This window comes from Bidens hawaiensis, unplaced genomic scaffold, assembly GCF_021521415.1.
Source record: "Bidens hawaiensis isolate Kalapana, Puna unplaced genomic scaffold, B.hawaiensis_p1.1 tig00036973_1, whole genome shotgun sequence".
NCBI classification, from domain to species: Eukaryota; Viridiplantae; Streptophyta; class Magnoliopsida; order Asterales; family Asteraceae; genus Bidens; species Bidens hawaiensis.
In genome coordinates this window covers 55,248-78,947 of record NW_027496457.1, presented here as the reverse complement: position 1 = coordinate 78,947, position 23,700 = coordinate 55,248, and the positions used below count along the sequence as shown (strand labels likewise).

The window sequence follows — 23,700 nt, the reverse complement described above, 5'->3', positions numbered from 1 at the left end:
GATAATTGAATAAAATTAATAGATATTGTCATTTAAATATTGCATGATAGTACTTTGAGAGCTGTGACAATTAGTTCGCGCCCCAGCATTTCCGCCGTAGGCTGGGGTGTGACAGATTGGTATCAGAGCCGAAGGTTTAAGATAGGTCGTTAGAAATTTACCTTAGACACATGTTTAGGATCCCTATACGTGCCTATCTGTTTACCTTTATGTGTTCGAATTAAATTGTTTACTGCTTTCTTAGATAATTATTTGTTTATTATATGTTGTGTTGTTATGCACACACACACACAAACTCCAAGGCTATGCCTCAACATTCAAAGAAAACTTTTTGAAAAGTAGATTGCTTTTATTTTCGGGAAATTCCTTAAGAATTCCCACCTGTTGTTTTCACTCGTAAATTTTAAGGCTAGGTTATGTGGCATGTCCCAACGATAAATGAAAAGGGAAGAGAAACTGTGAGTTGGGCACTGGCAAAACGGTTCCAAGAACCAAAGGTAAGACGCCATTCCTTACCTGGGTGATAACCTGACCACAGTACTCAACCCTATTGACCCGAGCGAGACCTATAAATGTCATATGACCGACACCTTAGGTTGATTTTAACCGAATTCACGGTGGTTCGTGGCTAAACTCAGTTTTCCCGATTATTGTGTTCCGTTATTTAAATGGTTAATTGGGTGAAAAATGCATGGAACCCATGGGCACTCCTACTATCCATTCCTTAACTTGTTTTCGCATTTTTGTTTGAGTAATCAAACGTGATGGTTCACAAGATACTCCGACTACCCATATTTATTTCGATAGTTCGTTATTTAGTTTGGTCGGTTAAAACGCCGTCCAACGCTGATTGGGCCGACAAACTTCATTGCATTATTAATTCGTTAATTAGTTGGGACAATCAAATTGCCATGTAATGCTCATGGGCTGTCCAACTCAGTTGTTTTCGTTAGTTCGTTGGGCCATTCAAATTGCCATGGAAAACTCATGGGAGGCCAACACCCACAATTTATATTTAATTAGTTTATTGTTAACTTAATAATCTAAATTTTAAACTAACTTAACTCCTCGTGTAGTCATCACACGTTAATTTTATTGACTACATCATTTAACAACTATTTACGCAATGTACACCCCCTATCTCATAAACTTTTACTTTTGATCATAATGACGCAATTCCCTTTACTTCTCAAGGCAATGTTATTATAAGTTATCTACATATTCAAACATTTTATTATCCTAATGTCTTTTCCTCAACTTACCCTTCATCTTATAAATCCTCATTTTTGGTCCCTATAGAATGTCTCATTCAAGAAACCACCATTGCCCTCAACATCAACCGTCTAGTTCTCGTGGCGACCGTATGGCCGCCTGTATTGCCAAAGAGATAGTTGCTGCGATCCCTAGGATAGCGACGCAAATTCAAAACATCAATGCAACTAATTCAACTTTTCCCACTAATTCCTCTGCTAGTGACTACAAACCATTTACCTCCACTCATCCTCACAATGAGAAACGTAATAACCTTGCTACAACAAATCCTACCCACCCGCAAGTCTCCTCAAACAAGAAACCTTACATCGGTCCTTACCCGTTATGCTCCATTTTTAACCATCATCACTCGGTTAAATCCATGTGCCGTCACTGCATCCAATGTAACCGTTGTGGTCATCTTGCTAACACCTGTTGTGTCCCGCCTACTGCACAAGCTGTTCTGAACAAGCTACCCCTCATGCTCAACCTGGTGTTCCTAGTACCCGTGCTTGCTACCATTATGGAAACCCATATCACCTTCGTAATGCGTGCCCTCAACTTACCCATGCCCATCAAGCCCAAACTATGAATACACCCAACCACTTGAAGCATGCTTACCAAGTTCAAACCCATCAACCTCATGTCCCTCAAGCTCCTCCCATCAGTTAAGGTCAACCTTATTTAACCAAACACTATCAAATCCCGCAACCACACGCTCAAGTTTATCAGACATATTTCCACCAAACAACCCTCTTGCAAAACGTTCAAGCTCCAGTTTTCCAAGCAATGCCAAATCAATCTACCTCAACTGCTCCTACTCCTGTAACTACTCATGGTGCCTCAAGTCACGCCAATTAAGCTACCCAACGGTCATGAAGATCTTTGCCATTCCCTTTATCTATCTTACCTTATTTTGTCTTTTTCTTAATCACGTTTTGTAACGCCTCTTTATGACCTTGAATTATTCCCGTATTTGAATTATTTACCTTTTCTCTTTTGAATAAAGTCCCTTTTGTTTAATAGAGTGTTTATTAAAGAGTAATAAGTTATCTTTTCTTCAACTTTAAATACTTATATTTTTGCGATGATTTGGAAAATTTATGGCTTTATTAAAATTCACTATAACTTTTGAAATTATACACTGGTGACTTTCTAGTGTTCTAAATTAAAACTCCTTAAAACTTTTGTTTCTTCAAAGTTATGTTTTAATCAAACGTTTTGTAAATCCACACGATTGGATGAATCATGTGGACCTTCCGACGATGAAAATAATTATGGTCCGGAACATAATTATCGAAGTCCTCGCATCGAAATCATGACACGTAAGATTGTGTGTCATAATATAGAATCAAAAGTAGTAGGGATAATGGTACAAATGTAGAGATGATAAGGACATGGTGGATACGCCGCTGGTACATCCTATATATAAGTGCCCTTATCGGATTTGTATTTGGAGCATTATTTTAACTATTCAAAGTTCGGTGTTATGATAAATTTTTAAATTTTATTTTAAAATTTTCTTTTCCTCAAACTTTATTGGTTTTGTTATAATCTCCTTTAATTTCGGGACGAAATTCCCTAAAGTAGGGGAGACTGTAACAACTCGGAATTCCTAAAATTTATATTCTTTAATCATAACCCGACCCGTTTCTATGTCAGAAAAATTTTATCTAGAAAATGTCGCGTTTATCGAGATATTATTATTATTTTAATGATATTGTTTATATAAAATAACTTTCCACCAAATACATATTTAACCCTAAACTAGGTTTTATCTCATTATGTATCCATACTAGATCTCGGGGGGACTAAGATGCAAATACAGTGTATTAATATACTATAATCCATTACCTCCTAACCCAAACCCAAAGACCCGACCCGTATTCGAAACCCGTAAACCTGTTTAGAGTCTTGAGCCGTAATTCTCGTCATTAACTTGGAAAGCAAATCATAGGTTTTGTTAATCTTACCATTTGCGGCCTAACCGACATCTCAATTGCGTTATATGAATCAAAACGAATCTGCAACTCTTATTACCTTGGCCGACACTTAACCTAGATCGCTATACGTATAAATGGTTATATAAACCCAATTAAACTCGTAAGCATAATCACTAAACCCTAGCCGACTATAGCCTCCTAGTTAATTAAATTCTTATTGCCGTTTTCCTGTCCATTCTTCATCATGCACAGCCGGCTCATGTGTTCATAATCAACCCATCACAGCTCGTTAATTGAGGTAATTATGTATTGTATTGTATTGTGATCGTTTTTTTAGTCAGGAGCAAAAGCCCCATCAATGATTTCAACAAGATCAATCGGTTTGATTGATTGTTGTTGTTAGGGTTTGTATTAGTATGATCTGCAGCCCCATCTCTTTATAATTTATTGTCTGAAGGCTTTAATCAATTACCAGTGTAGCTCAGTTGGTTGGTGTTAAGGTTGCGGAGAGGCAGGTCGCGGGTTCGAGGCCCTGCCACCCCGTTTTTGGTTGTTTTTAGAAATTAATTATTTTTAAGCTAGTTTAATGAGTAATTAAAATAATAAATCAGTAATTAAAATATATTTTTGTTAAACCCGATTATTGAACTTGTGTTTTTCTCATCTTTCGTCCGTGTATGCAAACATATACGTATATATATAATATCACGCAAACTAATATTTATGATTATATATAAATATGTATACATATATATATATACCACGAGTAAACTTTATAAATATATTTATATACTTTAACAAACTTATAGTTTTTAAAAATGTAATTGTTCATATAATATTTTTTAAACGGATTAATAAACTAATAATTTTACATACAAGTTCTTTATATAAAATAAAATATTATATTAATTATGAGTAAGAAGAATAAAATATGACTTAATAATAATAATAAATACCGAGCTTTCTTATCAATCTAGTTCATTAACTTAGCGTATCCACATTTTATTTTCCTTATTAGGGCTTATCGCCAACACATGTGATCCGCTTTTGTCGTTCTTATTGTTATCTATTCACTCTTGTTCGTCCATCGAGGTGAGTACCACATTCCCCCATTTTACTTCTTTTCCACGTTTTGGGACAAATGCGTAAATTATATTTCTTATATATACTAATACTCAAAAACTACAACTTTGTCTTATGTGTTAACAACTTATACCTTACTTGTTTATGTGCTTATTTGCTTTGTATGCTTCCGCATTCGGAGAGGTCCAATATAATCTCTGTCTAGTATGATCATATGCCAGTCGTTAGCCTTTGTGCTTCTCGACATCTCAGTTATACTTGCTCATTTGGTTAATTTGTTTTTCTCATATGACTTGTTGCAGCTACGTATTTTATTATATATACTATATGTACAACTAAACTGGTGTGTAGCTCACTCAACACGTGTTGTGAGCAAAATTCTATTTTATACGCATATGCAGGTTATCGCTTGAATTAGTTTCAAGACTTTGTGAAGATTTAGTGAAGAATTATGTTAGAAAACATAAAATCAAGAATTAAATTTGTGTTTATTGTTTGTTTAATGAGTTGTATTTTGTATTTAATTTATTTGAAAATTGAATAAAATTAATAGATATTGTCATTTAAATATTGCATTATAGTACCTTGAGAGCTGTGACAATCAGTTCGCGCCCCAGCATTTCCGCCATAGGTTGGGGTGTGACAATCATCACAAAAGGTGTTGAACTCGTTTGAGATGAATTCTCAACCCTTGTCTAATCTAAGGACTTTATTTTTTCACACACTTTGGTTCTCCACCAGCACATTAAAGGTTTTAAATTTGCTGAAAGCCTCAAATTTATTAGTAATAAAATGGACCCAACACATACGTGTGAGGTCGTCAATGAAAAGTATGTAATATAAGCTACCACCCAAACCAGGAACCTGCATAGGACCACACACATCTGTATGGATGAGTTCTTGCTTTTTGGTAGCCATCCAAGACTTGAAGGGAAACTGATGTCTTGTATGCTTGCCAATTACGTAGCCCTCACATGAATCAATGGGTCTAATACTTGGAAGGCTAAGTACCATACCCTTGTCATGCAGGAATTTTAAACCATGTGAATTATAATGACCATACCTTGAGTACCAAAGCTTAGTTGTGTCATCCATCTTGACCCCTTGTTGTTGATAGCGGTGCAGGCTTCATGAGTTTTTGAAGCATCTACTAAGAACATATTGTTGTTGGAAATTTCTACAACCATAAGAACTCCACGAGTGGTTTTGTTCTTGATTGTACATCTATCATCATCAAACAACAAGGAGTATCCTTTCCTCATTAATTTCCCTACACTAAGTAAGCTGTACTCAAGTCTAGGGGCAAAGTAGACATCATCAAGGAGCCGTTATTTACCGTCAGCGGTATCTATATTAACTATCCATTTCTCTTCAACATCAATTTTCTATCACCAAGATGAGTAAAACATTCCATTAATCATGTCATGTGCTTAGAGCAACTAGAGTCTAAAAACCATAGACAAGATTTGTTACCATTACCAGCGGATTAAGTCATGAGTGAAAATTGAATGTCAGGAACATGTGCATGAATAGACGAGCCTATCATTATTCTTCTCTTGTGACCTAGCCTTTGTATCTTCTTCCTTATCGGAAGCCATGTTAGCATGGGATTCTCCATTATACCAATATTCACTTTTGCGTGACCAAACTTATTGCAAACTGTGAATTGGGGACCCGGCTTCTATCCATGCTTCGGCCGCGTCCTCTTCCACGTGTGGACCCACGAAATTTTCCATGATTTGAGCCAGAACCATTGCTAGCTTGAGACTCATTAATGAATTGTGAGTGATCATGGATCACTTGTAATGCTTTCCTCGACCTTTTCTTGTTTTGCCAGTTGTCTGTTGTTAATTATTTGTTCTTGTGATTGTAAAGAGTCCATTAACTTAACAGGAGTGATACTTGTGAGATACATGGATAGTTCAATGCACTCATCGGTGCCTGACCCTGAGATGTGGATCGTGTCATTCGTGTGATATCTCAATTGAAGGTACAGTATAAAAAAATTTAGGTGTAAGGTTGCAAATGATCTTCTCAATAACAATCTGATCGGTAACAGCTTCACCAAATGCCTAATAAGCTATTCTTTCATGCAGAGGTTTTCAAAGTGTCAACGCAGACCTTGAAGTTTGATTGCTTTAACCTGTGAATCCCCTTAGAATTCCATCTTTAAAATCTCTCATTTCTTTTACAGTAGAGGTTGCATCTATTCGAAAAAACAAATAATCATGTACAACATGCCGAATTATGGCCATAGCATAAGTATCTCTCTTCCTAGCATTCTTATCTTTGTCATTGAATCTAGACTCAACAAACTCCCAGAGATCCCTTGATCTTATAATTATCTTCATGTGAATACTTTAGTATTCGTAACCTTCGTCGTTGAACACATGGATTGGGTTGGTGCAGTTGGGAGGATGCTTGTTTGCTCAACCATGAGATTGAAGTATATATCTGATAGACTTCAATAAAATTGATCGAGCCCTCTTGGCTTTGATACCACAATTTGATGGTTTAGATAACAAGTTATAGTAAAGAGATAAAGAGATAAAGGAAGCAACCAAGATCCATGATTGATTAAATTGAAGTGAATACCACTTGAGAGCCCTAAGGCCTTTATAAATAACTAAACAACAATGTTTTGAAACCCGGACCGGACTGGCCAGTTCGACCGGGATCCGGTAGTGATACCGGTCTGGTTCGCATAATAAACCCGTTTTCTAACGGTCCGGCCGGGTTTAACGGTTCGCGGTCCGACCGGAACCGATGAACCGTCGGTTGAACCGGTAAAACCTATTTTTAATTAACTAAAAAATGAATCACTAGCTGGAAGTGGGAGTCGAACCCATGCAGTGGTCGAGATGAATATGCTTATAAGATTAAGCACAAGCTACCCAACTAGAACTTATTGATGTGTATAGAGAAGAAAAACAAATCATATATATTTAATAAGAAAATTGAATGTGAAATGAATATGAAATGAAGCATTTGGAGGCAGTGAAACATCATATTTGATCTCTTTTATTCCCACAACTTTAATCAGCCCGACATAAAATCAATTAAAGATTACAAAATCTGAATAAATTGGTAAGCAAATAGAAATTAAACCAAAAAAAGGAAATCTTTATATTATATTATATATATATATATAATATATTATTTATGACGTCATCCGGTCCGACCTCCCGGGCCGGTCCGACCTGTGACCCGGTAAGACATTCGGGTTGATATCCAGGCCAGGTCTGAAAACATTGCTAATTAAACAGGCAACAAAGCAACAATAATACGCATACGAATAGGTAAACCCTAAAGACTTGGCCACAAACGATTGTTATTCAAATAAATAACTCGAAAGATAAACGGGAAAAGAACACGTGCATGAATCATGCAGATTATTCGTAGATCATGGGCTACACCAAAAAGGTCGGAACATTTTTAATCATCTCCCTTATATTGTTTAAATAAATGAACAAGAACATGAACAAATACGAATATATCTATTTTTTAAATGGATATTGGTGTTTAATACTCTCAACTTTCACTTGTTGGTTAATATCACTCCCAACTTTCGATTTGTTATCCACCACTCCCAACTTTCACTCTGTTTGTTTACGGCACTCCTGAACTTAACGGACCTAACTCCGTTAGTTTTTTTGCTGACGTGGCATTATTCTTGCTGACATGTCATTGTTCTTGCTGACGTGGCTTTTCTAATAAAATAATAATAATAATAATATGTCTTCTTCATCGTCTCTCTCACCCCAGGTCCCCAACCACCCTCGCCCCCTTAATACACACCGCCACCGCCACCACCGTAGAACTCCTCACAGACATCGGCACCACCATACAATCATCATCCGATACCTCTTCTCCTAACGGATCCAACAATCCGAGATCCACCTGTTCCAGTAACAACTTGCTGCATCAAATACTACAACAAAACAAAACCTAAACCATCCGCTTCAAAATACGAACATCTTCATCGCCAATCGGCTCTTCGTTTCGTCAAGCATACGTCCAATATCACTATAATTTCACCAAATGAAGCTCAGAATGTTAATAACTCAGGTTCGGTTACCGGAAACCATGGCGGTGGATTAGGAACAAGTTCGGTAGCTTTAGGATCGGTTAATTCGAGTCGGAAAGGCACCACGAAGGCTCCGGCTACAGTTTCCCCAATTCGAGACGACCTTTAATTTTTCAAGTCTTCTCTTCCTGAACATCGATTGAGCACCGATTGAACAATAAAAAATGTGACGAGTTGTGCGGTGGTGCCGGTGTATGTGAGGAGTTGTACGATGGTGGTAGTCTGTGTGTATTGAGGGTGGTATCTTATTGGTGTGATGGTGGTGGCTGTCTGTATTGAGGGAGGTGGTTGGGTGGGGAAGATGATGAAAAAGACGTGGTGGGGGGGGGGGGGGGTTGAGTTATTATTATTATTATGAGTTTTAAACTTTTTATCATAATTTTATTAAAATGAGCCATGTAAGCAAGATTAGTGACATGTCAGCAAAAATAATGCCACATCAGCAAAAAAAAAACTAACGGAGTTAGGGTCCGTTAAGTTCGGGAGTGCCAGAAACAAATAAAGTGTAAGTTGGGAGTGATATTAACCAATGGATGAGAGTTAAGAGTATTACAAACCAATATCTTTTTTTTAAATAAATGAACATAAATAAAAAATATTTGTTTGATTAACTTTTCTTGTTCATTTTTAATTAAATGATCAAACATGAACATGCATTTGTTTGTGTTTATTCGGTTTGTTTACAGGCTTAGTGGTGAGAACTTTTTATGGGTCTCTAAACGATATTTTGAGTTTTGTCGCAATAATGGACCACGAAGAATACGTGGAGCTCTTTCATCCAAGAGATAGGAGTAGCAACTTACTACTTTTAGCTTTAAAACGACAACAAAATGTTAGACTTAGATATATAATATACTAGTGTTTATCCCTTGTATAAGTGGTATTGTCAGTGGCGGATCTAGGAAATTTTCACACAGGGTCAAAAATTTTGGATCGTATGCAGTTATATATAAAAATTTGTTTTGTTTCAGCCATTCGAGTCAGGTTAAATCTTTATATAACCTTTTTTTGTTTCGCTTTAGCCGTTTTCGTTGGATGAAATCGGTTCGGGTAGGGTCACATAAGCCAAATATACATAATCAAACAAAATATCGTTAGAAATAAATAATTAAAATACAATTTATTTAAAAATGGTTTTTACGGATTTTTATTTTTCAATCTAACCGAAACAATATTTACTTTGTCACTAGCGGAACCAAATTTTTATAACCGGGGGCCATAACTTAATTCCTATTTACATAAATGTATTTAAAATATATAATTTTCTAGTTCATATACAACCATTTGACCGATTTCAAGTTATACCAATCAATATTTGTTTTAAGGGTTTCTAATTAAAAGTAAGTAATAAAAATACATATAACCTAATAAAAAGAAAATATGATAAGTGAACTAAACAAGATATAAACAATAAAGAACCAAAATATTTTATAGGTTTTATAATAGACATAACAAAATAACAAACAAATAATCTAGTGGTTAGATATTTTATATATTTGTTTTAAGTTAGGAAAAAATGAAGAAAAAGAAAGATAGAACATGCCACCGAGTGATCATCTTGTAGGCTTTTTAATTTAGGCCTTTAAAAAACTCATGTTACTAAAAAGACATTTAGGGCACCCATGTGCCTCTTTCTTCTTTATCTATTGTCCAAACAATAGGGAAGAAACGCCACAACATCAGTCGGAATAAAGTTTTCTCGTCATACTACCTTCTTTCTTTTATTTTTCTTTCATCATCCATTGGATTTTAAAATTCCACATGGTTGGTATCAAAATTTCACACGGGTCGGTCATGATTTAAATACTATATTAACACTGATTGACGGCCGACCCCCGCACCGTATGTGTAGGTCCGTCTCTGGGGATTGTTTTACATTATTCATTTTCTAATATTTATATTTTTGTATTTTTAATTTTATTTATTAAAAGAAAGTTAATAATATACTTAAGGTTTTTTGATGAAAGGGTTTCACAAATAAATGAGATGTTATAACTTGGTTCAAAAGCTATCGTTTGGTGAGACCTGTGACCCGCTTATTTTTTTACTATAAAATTGTTTTATTAGTTATAAATAATATATTTTTTTAAATGTATATTAATTTTTAGTATATCTCTATTTTATATAATTTTTATATCAAATATTTTGTTAGATTAATTTTTAATTTAATGAGATGTTATAACCCGTTTAAGGGCAATATGGGTTTTGTGAAACCCATACCCGTTAATTCGGGTAAAATGCGTGAGAAACCTCAATTTACAAATAAAGCAATTCGGTGGCTTGAGAGAATGTGTGGAGGTTTCGTTTTTATATATTTAAGATAATAATTTGAAATTAATGAAACTTTTTTTTTACCGAATGACGTATCTACAGTCTTGTTATACCTTGCACACACGTAGAGTCATGAGTTTTGTTGAATAGAAGACCTAAGACAAAGTAAAATACATCTTATATCATGTTTGATTTACGTTAGAAAAATTATATGCACAACACCATTTATATATTACATTGTATTACTCTTCTTTTAAATTATCGAAAATTGGAAAACATAAATAAAAAGCTACACATCCTCACTCAAGTTGAGGTGCAGAAGATTTAAAGTTTAAAGATGAGTCGCAACATCTAATCGAAGTCGGTAATGTGCATTGATATCCACCAATTCACGAAGGATAGTATCGTCAAGAACGGTTAGACCAAAGAATCCGTTATTCTTGAAAATAAATAAGATTCTATCATCTGAAATATATGGATGTCATCATCGATAGAAGAAATGAACAACCCGAGCTATCGTTTGAGAAATTTCATCTTGTTGAAAATTTGTAAAGATATGTTTGAGTAGAGAAGATGATTTTGGAGTGTGTTTGAAAAATAATAGTGTGAATATTAAATATTTATAGTATTTTTTTTTAATTAGAAATGACCCACCTCAACGACTACTTTCATCAACTACTAGTTACATCTGTTTATAGTACCCGGTTTTAATAGTGGTGACGATGTTCTTTATTGCCGATACCATGCCCGATTAAGATTAAGGTACATACGCACAGGCGGCCCATCCCCTAATTACTAACCAATCATACAGATAATTCCATAATTATTCACTTTCGAAAATATGGCTCTTATCCATTTTTTTTTTCCATGTGGATAAGGTCTTCATTCTTCAACATATAGTTTAATCAAGATTTTCAACTCACGTCGTAGATAATTTAAATGACAAAGTCGCTCAAAAAAATAAATATTGCCTTTGACAGAACAAAATCTTTAAAGTATTTAATTTTTAAATCATAATGTTTGATAGTGTTAAAATTTTAAAGAAAATGTCTAATCTTGGTTTGTTAACATTCTTGGCCGATTCAATATTTTGTCATCAATTTTTATTTTTTTTAATTCGACTCCTTTCCAACGTTCGCAAATAAATGAACTAGGGTAAATATATTGACTTTGTTGTGAAACCACCGACGATTTTACAAGTTGTATAACACCTTTTCACATTTGTCAAAAGTCTTGGCCACATGAACACTCCACATAAGTGTTATGAAAGTGTCGGTAAGACACATCCATGTGATGAATGCCAAATTTTCAATCCCAACTATATGAACATGTCCCCCAAATAGTATTACCTTTTTGTATATATATCTATCTTTGTAATCTAAGAAGACATCATCAAAATTTACTGAATCATACATTTTCTTATTCTCTTGTTTTGTTATCTTCAAGTTCTCATATTATACTAATAATATTGTTATAGTTAGAGCTAATATTATAACACGTTATCAGCACGAGCCGCTTATATCCTAATCAAGAAAGGTAATAGACACAAATGTATCCACATAAGCATCATAAACACTTCTTTAATTATGTACATTAGAAATATATATATATGCATATACATATACTAAGTAACAGCAGTAATGTATATAAACATTGTTATTAAAGTTTGATAACTATTCTAACTTTTATTTATATATGCACACTAATATTTCATTTAGAAATTAGATTTATTTACACTAACAAGTCTATTCTTATTATTGTGCATACTAATTATATATTTTATAAAATAAACTGTATTTAATATCTTATTTATTATCTTACTTTAAAATAATTAATATTATAATTATATATATATACACACACACATACAAACGGTAATGTTACCGTTATAAACGGTAATGTAACCGTTGTAAAAAGGTTATAAATTTTCACTGTAAATAACCAATCATTAACCCCATTTCATTTACAACAAACATTCTTCTTATTAAATTTATCCAAGATAAAGTTCTCAAAATGATTCACCCGGTTTTGCTGTTGGTCACTATAATGCTTATACTACTTCTCATTCTAATTTTTAATCTCCCATCTGAAGATTTCGGCATTTTCTTTTTCTTTTATATGTTTATAGCTCTACCAATGTATTGTATCTCATTGTTGATTGATATATATGGATTCTAATATTTATCTTATTATTTGCTCTATTATGTTTAGCAACAAAATGTCAAATATAGCAAAACTCGAATTCCCTGCACTCAACATTTCTGGAGAAAATTATATGTCTTGGACAGCAAATGTCAAAAGACATTTAAAATCTATAGATGTGTTAGAAACAATCCAAGAATACAATGATTGCTCTGACCAGGATAAAGCAAGAGCTGATGTTTTCATCCATAAACATATTGATGAATTACTACAGCATGAGTATTTTAATTATGATAACCCATATATGATATGGGAAGATTTGAAAAGCAGATTCGGTCATCTAAGGGAAGTTTTACTTCCTACTTCTAGAGATGAATGGAACGGTCTTAGGTTCCAAGATTTTAAAAGGGTAAATGATTACACCTCTGCTTTATACCGAATTTGCTCAAAGCTAGAATTTTGTGGGTATCCCGTAACAGAGGAAGAAAAGTTAGAGAAAACTTTCTCCACGTTTCATGCATCAAACATAAACTTGCAAACACATTATCGTTTGCAGAATTTTAGGAGATACTCTGATCTAAATGCATTGCTCCTTGTAGCAGAGAAAAATAATGAATTATTGATGAAAAATCATCAATCTCGTCCCACGGGTTCATTAGCAATACCAGAAGCACATGTTGCTCACAAAAGTTCTCATAAAAATTCTGGTCATAAATGGAACAAAGTCGAGGACGAGGCCGTGGACGTGGCCGTGGTCATTTTGACAAAAGACATTTTAATGATCGTAAGCTTTCATTCAAATGGAACAATAATTCTTACGGTCGTGGTCGTGGCCGTGGCCGTGGTTGTAACCAGAGAGCCAATAATTATCATGTCCCACACAATACCATTCCAACCACCAAAATAAATGGAATGAAGCTGGTAGGTCCGAAAACAATGGCACTTCATGTTTTAGATGTGGAAGTACAAACCACTGGGAAAAGGCTTGTCGCACAGCTCCACATCTGTGTGAACTGTACCAAGCCTCTCTAAAAGGAAAAGAGAAAGAAGTGAACCATGTTGATAACTTTAATAATATCAATGCTGAGCTGAGCGTTGAAGACTTTGAGGTGCAACTTTGAAACAAAGTTGCTTGACTACTATAATTAGATGCAATTATTAAGTGTGTTCTCATTATCTTTAATTATGTAGTTCCTCTTTCATGTACTACTTGTGTTTCAATTAAATAAAGTTCTTATTAAAAATCATATGTCTTCGTTATACACTTATTTTTTTTTTCTTAATATTTTTCAAGATTTAAAATGAAAATCACCGGAGCACAAGATCAAACAAATGAAGAAGATATATGTATAGCGGATAGTGGAGCCACGCATACTATACTTAGATCTAAAAATATTTTTATAAACTGAAACCAACAAAAGGGATCATCAATACAATATCAGGTCCTACAAACTTGATAGAAGGAGTGGGAAAAGCTAATTTAGCATTACCAAATGGTACAAAGCTCAAAATAGAAAATGCTTTATTTTCCCCAAAATCAACAAGAAATTTGTTGAGTTTCAGAAACATATATCATAATGGATATGATACTCAGTCAAGGACTGTTAGTAATGAAAAATATTTGCATATCATAAGCAAAGATCAAATATTGGAAAAATTGCCAATGCTCCATTCTGGTTTGCATTATACATATATAAATGTGCCTCAAGCACATATGGCAGTCAAAGAAAATTGTTTGCGATTCTGGTATCATAAACTTATGGCATGACAGATTAGGCCATCCAGGATCCACAATGATGAAAAGGATCATTGAAAATACACATGGGCATCCACTGAAAGGTCAAAAGATCCACAAAATAGATAAAATGCCTCAATGTACATCTTGCTCTCTTGGAAAATTAATTACAAGGCCTTCGCCATTAAAAGTCGATAAAGAAACACCAATGTTTCTTGAAAGAATTCAAGGTGACATATGTGGACCAATTCATCCACCATGTGGACCATTTAGATACTTCATGGTCTTAATAGACGCATCCAGCAGATGGTCTAATATCTCTTTATTATCGACTCGTAATGTTGCTTTTGCAAAATTTCTTGCTCAAATTATCAAATTACGTGCACATTTTCCGGATTATATCATTAAAAGAGTAAGACTTGATAATGCGGGAGAATTTACATCACATGCTTTTGATGATTATTGCATGTCTGTGGGGATTGTTGTAGAACACCCTGTTGCTCATGTACACACACAAAATGGCTTAGCCGAGTCGTTGATCAAACGCCTACAGCTAATAGCTAGACCATTAATAATGAGGACAAAACTCCCTGTTTCTATTTGGGGTCATGCAATTATGCATGCTGGATCATTAATCCGTGTGAGACCAAGTGCAAATCATAAATACTCTCCCACACAACTTGTTTCTGGAATGAGCCAAATATCTCTCACCTTAGAATTTTTGGGTGTGCTGTGTATGTTCCTATTGCACCGCCACAACGCACAAAAATGGGCCCCCGAAGAAGGTTGGGAATATATGTTGGATATGAAACGTCTTCCATCATAAGATACCTTGAACCTTTAACAGGTGATGTATTTACAGCACGTTTTGCTTATTGCCATTTTAACGAGACAATGTTCCCGGCATTAGGGGGAGAAATGAAAAGGCAAGAAAGAGATATATCATGGTGTGTGCCATCATTGTTACACTTAGACCCAAGATCAAAACAAAGTGAGACAGAGGTTCAAAAAATAATACATCTACAAGAAATTGCAAATCAGTTACCTGATGCATTTACTGATATAAACAGGGTCACTAAATCTCATATACCAGCTGCTAATGCTCCAGCTCGAATTGAGATTCCAAGCAAGCAAAACCATAATAATGCAGCTCATGAATCTCAAAAACGTATAAAACGTGGAAGGCCAATCGGTTCAAAGGATAAAAATCCTCGAAAAAGAAAGGGTTCTGAGAAGGATACTGACCCTAAGGAAGGAATGATTGACAAAACCTTCCCTCAGGAAAGAATAAATGATATAACATTTCCTCGGGAAGAAATAAATGATTCCAATAAAGAATTATCAATAAACTATGGTAAATCACATATAATGTGGGATCGAGATGAAATGGAAAATATTGATGATATATTTTCTTATTCTGTAGCAAGCGATATCATGGAAGAAAATGATGACCTTGAACCAAAATCTGTAGATGATTGTAAAAATCGACAAGATTGGAACAAATGGAAAGATGCTATGCAAGCTGAATTAAACTCACTAAACAATCGAAAGGTTTTTGGACCTATTGTCATTACACCAAAGTCAATGAAACCTGTAGGATATAAATGGGTTTTTGTGAGAAAACGAAATGAGAAAAATGAAGTTACAATATACAAAGCAAGACTTGTAGCTCAAGGTTTTTCTCAGAGGCCAGGAATTGACTATGAAGAAACGTATTCTCCTGTTATGGATGCTATTACGTTTAGATATTTAATCAGCTTAGCAGTCTCTAAAAAGTTAGAGATGCGTCTTATAGATGTTGTCACAGCTTAACTTGTATGGATCACTAGATAGTGACATCTATATGAAAATTCCCGAAGGATTTAAACTCCCCGATGCAATAAGCTCAAAGCCTAAGGAAATGTATTCCATCAAATTACAAAGATCCTTGTATGGACTGAAACAATCTGGAAGGATGTGGTACAATCGTTTGAGTGATTATTTGATAAGCAAAGGATACACAAATAATCTTATTTGTCCATGTGTCTTCATCAAGAAGACAACATCAGGATATGTGATCATAGCTGTGTATGTTGACGATCTAAATTTAATTGGGACACAAAAAGAAATTAATGAAGCAATTGCTCTTTTAAAGAAAGAATTCGAAATGAAAGATCTTGGAAAAACCAAATATTGTCTTGGTTTACAAATTGAGCATATGCATATACTTGTGCATCAGTCAACTTATACTGGGAAACTCTTAAAACATTTCAATATGGACAAAGCAAATCCTTTAAGCACACTGATGGTTGTTAGATCACTCAATGTTGACAATGATCCATTTCGTCCTTGCGAAGATAATGAAGAGATTCTTGGTCCCGAAGTACCATACCTCAGTGCAATTGGAGCACTTATGTATCTTACTAACTGTACAAGACCTGACATTTCTTTTGCAGTTAATTTATTGGCAAGATTCAGTTCATCCCCTACTAAAAGACATTGGAATGGCATTAAACATATTTTTCGGTATTTAAAAGGAACTGTTGATTTAGGTTTATTTTATTCTAACGATTCAAAAGAAGGGTTAGTTGGTTATGCAGATGCAGGTTATTTATCTGATCCCCATAAAGCAAAATCTCAAACTGGATACGTATTTAAGAATGGAGGAACTGCGATTTCATGGCGTTCTCAGAAACAAACACTCATTGCAACATCTTCAAATCATGCTGAAGTCATTGCATTGCATGAAGCTTCAAGAGAATGTGTATGGTTAAGATCTATGTCACGACACATATTGATTTCTTGTGGTCTAGAGAAAGATCGAATCCCAACTCCTATCTATGAAGATAATGCAGCTTGTGTCTCGCAAATGAAGGAAGGGTATATCAAAAGTGACAGAACGAAGCATATACCACCAAGATACTTTGAGTATACTCGGGACCTTATTAAAGAAAATCAGGTTGAGATGAGATATGTCAAATCCAGCAACAACTCAGCTGATCTTTTCACAAAAGCACTTCACACAGCAATATTCAGAAAACATGTCCATGATATTGGCATGCGCCATGTACGAACAATGTAACGACCTGCAACTTGAGGGGGAGCTATCTACTGCACTCTTTTTCCCTTAGCTAAAGCTTTTTCCCATTGGGTTTTTCTTTAGCAAGGTTTTTAATGAGGCAGTACTTCAAGACCCCGAAGTTTTGAAAAGGTGTCATCCAAGGGGGAGTGTTGTGAAACCACCGACGATTTTACAAGTTGTATAACACCTTTTCACATTTGTCAAAAGTCTTGGCCACATGAACACTCCACATAAGTGTTATGAAAGTGTCGGTAAGACACATCCATGTGATGGATGCCAAATTTTCAATCCCAACTATATGAACATGTCCCCCAAATAGTATTACCTTTTTGTATATATATCTATCTTTGTAATCTAAGAAGACATCATCAAAATTTACTGAATCATACATTTTCTTATTCTCTTGTTTTGTTATCTTCAAGTTCTCATATTATACTAATAATATTGTTATAGTTAGAGCTAATATTATAACAGACTTTAAATTTTAACTGAAGCAAATAATAATAAATGAATAACGTTGTGGCTTTCTTTGAAACTTGAAACATAATTTAAACTAACGTTATTGTAAAGGGTGGCATTACATAAAAATAATAGGGATATTGGTCTTTAATACTCCTAACTTTCACTCGTTGAATGATAACACTCTCAATTTTCTATTTGTTACCCACTCCCAACTTTCACCATATTTGTTTATGGCACTCTTGAACTTAACGGACCTTAACTTCGTTAATTTTTCTTGCTGATGTGGAATTTGTTATTAATAAAAATTTGGTTGTGTGTCCCATATTTCTTCAACATGTTACATCTTCACCCACTTTCAACAATTCAAAACCTTAAATCTCAAAAACCCGCCACCATTCCATCGTCCACCATTCACTGCTGCCACTCCACCACCCAAAGTGACCAAAATCTCTACCCACCGCCACTATCAGCGTCATCAGAATCCTTTGCTCGTCGTAAAAAAAACGAGTTGCAGGTTTCCGGCAGCATATCCATCATTTCACCGCCACCGCCACAACAACCACAGCCTCTATCCTCCGCCACCACCGGCGTCACACCCAACCACCTTTCGGAACCGTCTCTAGCCGGAAAAATGAGTTGTAGGTTTCCGGCGAATACCATCTTCATCGTCTCTTCGCCGGTGCACAATCTCCATGATCTCCATCGTTTTATGATGGCAATGGTTATTCGTACAACCTAGTGGCCAGACCCACCACCTACTTTTATATTAATAAAAAATTCCATGTTAGCAAGAAAACTAACGGAGTTAGGGTTCGTTAAGTTGGGAGTGCCAGAAACAAATATTATGAAAGCTGGGAGTGGTGGGTAACATATCGGAAGTTGAGAGTGTTATCATCCAATTAGTGAAAGTTATTAGTATTAAAAACCAATATCCCAAAATAATAAACAAAACTTTGAAGTATTTTAATAAAGTCATTATAATATTTTCTATCTTGTAAAATCACTCTTAACATTTATTGTCTTTCTAATCTTGTGATTTTTTTTAATTAATCGTTTGTTTATGTTTACAGTTGATGCTAATTACTGTTACTTTATAGTTTATAAGTTTATGTTAAAAACAGTTTATCTATAGTAGCTATTTGGGTTATGGGTCCTCAACTTATTTTTTTGTTAATCATTTATTTATAAATGAACTATTAAATCCTTTTTGTGTTAATTCTTTATTTGTTTATGTTAATTTGGTTGTTTATTAATATTTTAAAAAGAAACGCGTGCATCTTAAAGTGAAAATCCATCTAATAATTACTTTAATGTTATCTATCATTTGTTGCTTTTATCCCACCCAGTTTGACTAAATAGTGTTTTTGTTGTAGTTGCAACTATTGTCAAATATCTCCAGTTTCATTCTGAGAAGTAAGAACACATATAGCTCGTGCAATACAATATCTATATTAAAATTGCTTTAATGAAATGATTGATTAGACATTTAAATTTGTATATTTTTGGCTGATTACCAAAAACATGACTTCACTTTTGAATTACAGTTAAAATGAAGAGAATAAAGTTGGTGACGTATTTAAATTTGTCCTTTATGTAACATGATGATGAGATATACACAAACAAGCTTACGTTGCCTATATATTTGCTTCACTTGATTTCATATTTTCATAGCCTCCTATTAGCCTTAGAATTAATATTATAAGATATGTCAACTTTCCCGGTTTCGAGTGCTTCCTTTCCTTCATCTTTCTCACCATCGGTTGTTGATGTCAAATGCAACACTGTGAATTTCAATGCTAGCATATGGGGGGATCAGTTTCTTACATATGATGAGGTTTTTCTGTCACTACTTAACTGATTGCTTAATTAACGGTCCTCTTTAGTAAGAAAATCATCTTCTAATTAAGTTCTTTTGTAAATGCAGCCAGAAGATTTAGTGATGGAGAAACAAGTTATTGGAGAGCTCAAAGAAGTTAGAAAAGAGCTAATGATCAAAGAATCCACTAATGATTCAATGCAGCATATGAAGTTAATACAACTTATTGATGTAGTCCAAGTGTCCAACGCCTTGGCATTGGCTATCATTTCGAAGTAGAGATCGAGGAAGCATTGCAACATATCTATGCTACGTATGGCGAAAAATATATCGATCATAAAAACCTACAAAACATTCACTTTGGTTTCGACTCCTTCGACAACAAGGCTTCAAGGTTTCATCAAGTATATAGTAACAAGTTTAGAGCCATACTAACTTGAAGATGATGTATGATAATGCCTTCTTTAAGATAATTATTAGAATATAACATATAAAAGCCAATAAGGTTAATGTCTAAATTCATCCATTGTCACTTTACATAATATTTTTTTAAACATCAAACTCAAAATCCTTTTCCATTGCTCTTGTTGGGAATTTGAACCCACAATGCATGTAGCATTAACATGAGGACTTGCATGTTACAGGGATATTCAAAAACCATATGGATGAGATGGGAAATTTTAAGAAATCCTTATGTGATGATGCTTAAGGAATGCTTGCTTTGTATGAAGCATCATATATGAGGGTAGAAGGCGAAAAAATACTAGACGACGCCCTTGAGTTCACTAAAACACACCTTGCTATCATAGCAAAGGATACTTCTTGTGACTCTTTATTAAGAACCCAAATACAACAGGCACTAAAACAACCTCTCCGGAAAAGATTGCAAAGGCTAGAGGCCGTGCGTTACATCCCTATTTACGAACAAGAAGCTTCCCATAATGAGGTCTTAGTGAAGCTTGCAAAGACAGCTTTTAATGTTCTTCAATCATGCACAAGAAGGAACTTAGCCAAAGTTGCAAGTACATGCAAACATACTAATTGCTTAAATGAATAAGAAAACATACTAATTACATAGCTAGCTTGATCCATCATAGAGCGCTTATAACGTTTTATGTTGTGATGATTTCTCATACTAATTTCATTAATCAGTTTTTTACATTAATCATTTGTGTTAGGTGGTGGAAGGACTTGGACTTGCAAACAAAACTACCTTATGTTCGGGACAGGTTGATAGAAGCCTATTTTATGATATTGGCAATCTATTTCGAGCCTCAATATTCTCGAACTAGAATGTTCCTGATCAAAACTTGCACGTGGTTAATCGTTTTAGATGATACATTCGATAATTATGGTACTTATGAAGAACTTAAGATCTTTACTGATGCTGTTGAAAAGTACCTAGCATTTTATATTGTTATTCTTTTACACTAATATTGTTTGATCGCTTTGACTTATTAATTGTATGATCACGTGTAGATGGTCATTAAGCTGCTTGGATATGCTTCCGGAATATATGAAACTAGTATATGAACAACTTTTGTATCATCACCAAGATATGGATGAATTACTTAAAAAGGAAGGGAAAGCATACCAGATCCTGTAATAACCAAACAAAAAAATAGCAATAATAATAATAAATAAATAAATAGTAAGCATAAATTTTGATTCAAACTAGATCGGTCCCTAAAATTGTGGCTTAGTGGTAGGAGGCTTGGATCTTCTTCTGTGAAGACCCAAGATCGAATCTTACTTATGTCATATTTAGGTAAATATTGGCAATAAAATATTTGAACTAGGCATTTTGCAAAGATTGTCAGCTCAAACTCAGAGCCCACCCGGATTTTCGTGCCACCGTATGTTACACCAAAGAGTTAAGTTTCTAAACTACCAAGTTAAAGATCACAATTCTAATATCACTTAGATATAAATATGAGATTTATGTGCCTCCATAGTTTTTACAATGCATTCAATATAAATTAAAATAAGTAACTTAATTACGATTCAACTTTCAATTAAATAGAATGAATCATATAATAATTATCAATATAATAACATATGATAACTAGTACAATGAATGTTCACGGAAATCACGCGCCACACACACGTCTTGAGACATGAAGCTAGCTACCATCCTCATGTCACCTGAGAACAATCACATGCTACCAACAAGCTAGGCTCATGTTACCAACCTCCGTCCACACGCCGCGCGCACCTCACACATGCCGTCCACAAACCCTACTCCGGACTTCATCTCGCCAACCGTGATAATAAGTTTGAAACTCCTAATATAAATCATTGTAAAATTTCAGTGCAAATCCCATCTCATCTAACTTCCCTTAATTCATCTCTATTTATACTCTGTTACAAGAATCCAACGATCGACGACTCCGACTCTCTGGCGAAATCAAAATAAAACCAACACTAAAATAATACCATTATTACCTATCTTCAACTTTTTACTAACTTCTGAGTTCACCCTTATATTCCGAAACCCCATGCATTGCTCGAACCAAATTTCCGATCAACATATTCTTTTTCTAGCGAACTATTGAAGAAGACATATCAACAGCAAGGTTTATGTTATTATTTATTGTTTCACCATTTGATTCATTTTGAACCTAGATAAAAAGGTTAAGTTAAACACTTGGTCAAGATTCGACATTCATTTGTTGCACCTCGTTTAAATCTTCAAAACCCAAACTTTATTGAATAAATTATCTACTAATTTATATGGTTGTTAAAGTAGGTGGATAAGACAACTTTTTTTTCTTGAAAACTGACATCCACCATGACTTTGTTAAATCCATTATTAAGAAACTTTAAGCATAGAAATAATAATAATAATAATAATAATAATAATAATAATAAAGAAATTAAGCAGCCCGGGATTGATTTCTATTCCATCTGTATTTATTTATATTTTATTATTATTATTTATTAAAACCTAATTTCATAATACATGACATAAACTATTATTCTTTAGTAATAGTAAATCTCACAAGATCTAATCATGGACTACATATTTAAACTATTGTAGTATAAATAATAACAATAACGACATAAGTAATAAAACTTGGATATATTAGTTTCCTGTATAATATACTAAATATCTAAAACTGATATTACAGAATTTAGTAATTGTGCTTTGGTACAACAAATATAATTCTAAAGAAATATAATTTACATGTAGAATTGGCAAACGCTTATAAAACAAATCGGTATTACTTGGGAGTACTAAAGGTACGGATCATTACCCCCACTCTTTATTGCTTTCATATTCAATTGATATAAACCTATTGAGTTAATATATTATTTATAACTCTTCACGTCTTGAATTATCAATTCACTTGGATGTCCGTTGAATTCCAATTCTGATTAAACATTGAATTTAGCTTTCATGTCATGCAATATTATTATGTTTGATTATACTCATTATCGCATGTTCCGATATATGTTATGAAATTATGCTTGCTATGAGTTATATGAATAAGTTCATTTGTATTCTGATACCCTGAGTGTCGCTTCTCGTGGAGTGTCCCACGAGCATGTTGTTGCGGCACCGACAACATGTGCACCACCCGTGACGGTGAGATCAGTTCACGGCGTCTCTTAAGTACAATTGGTACATATGACTATTAGGAGTCGTATGGATCGGTCATAGGATTAATATTAAGGAGATGGATAGCGGGTATGCCAACTCGCCATCTCATGTGATAAATATGCAGGAGTAGCTACCTGTATGTTGTCACATTTTGTGTTCCCTCATTGGTACATCCGTATGATACGATTTATTTTATTTAAGTCACTTTGCATCGTATCATTATCATAAGTTCAATCTAAATTACG

At 34.3% G+C, this 23,700-nt stretch overlaps 1 pseudogene across 1 annotated transcript; it reads left to right on the top strand.

Moving 5' to 3' along the window:
• Positions 1 to 19,671: 19,671 nt before the first annotated feature.
• Positions 19,672 to 21,457, top strand: LOC143588951 ((E)-beta-farnesene synthase-like; annotated as a pseudogene). Its single transcript, XR_013145186.1, has 5 exons — positions 19,672 to 19,869; positions 19,960 to 20,255; positions 20,496 to 20,873; positions 21,030 to 21,248; positions 21,331 to 21,457. The product of XR_013145186.1 is annotated as a (E)-beta-farnesene synthase-like (transcript).
• Positions 21,458 to 23,700: the final 2,243 nt, after the last annotated feature.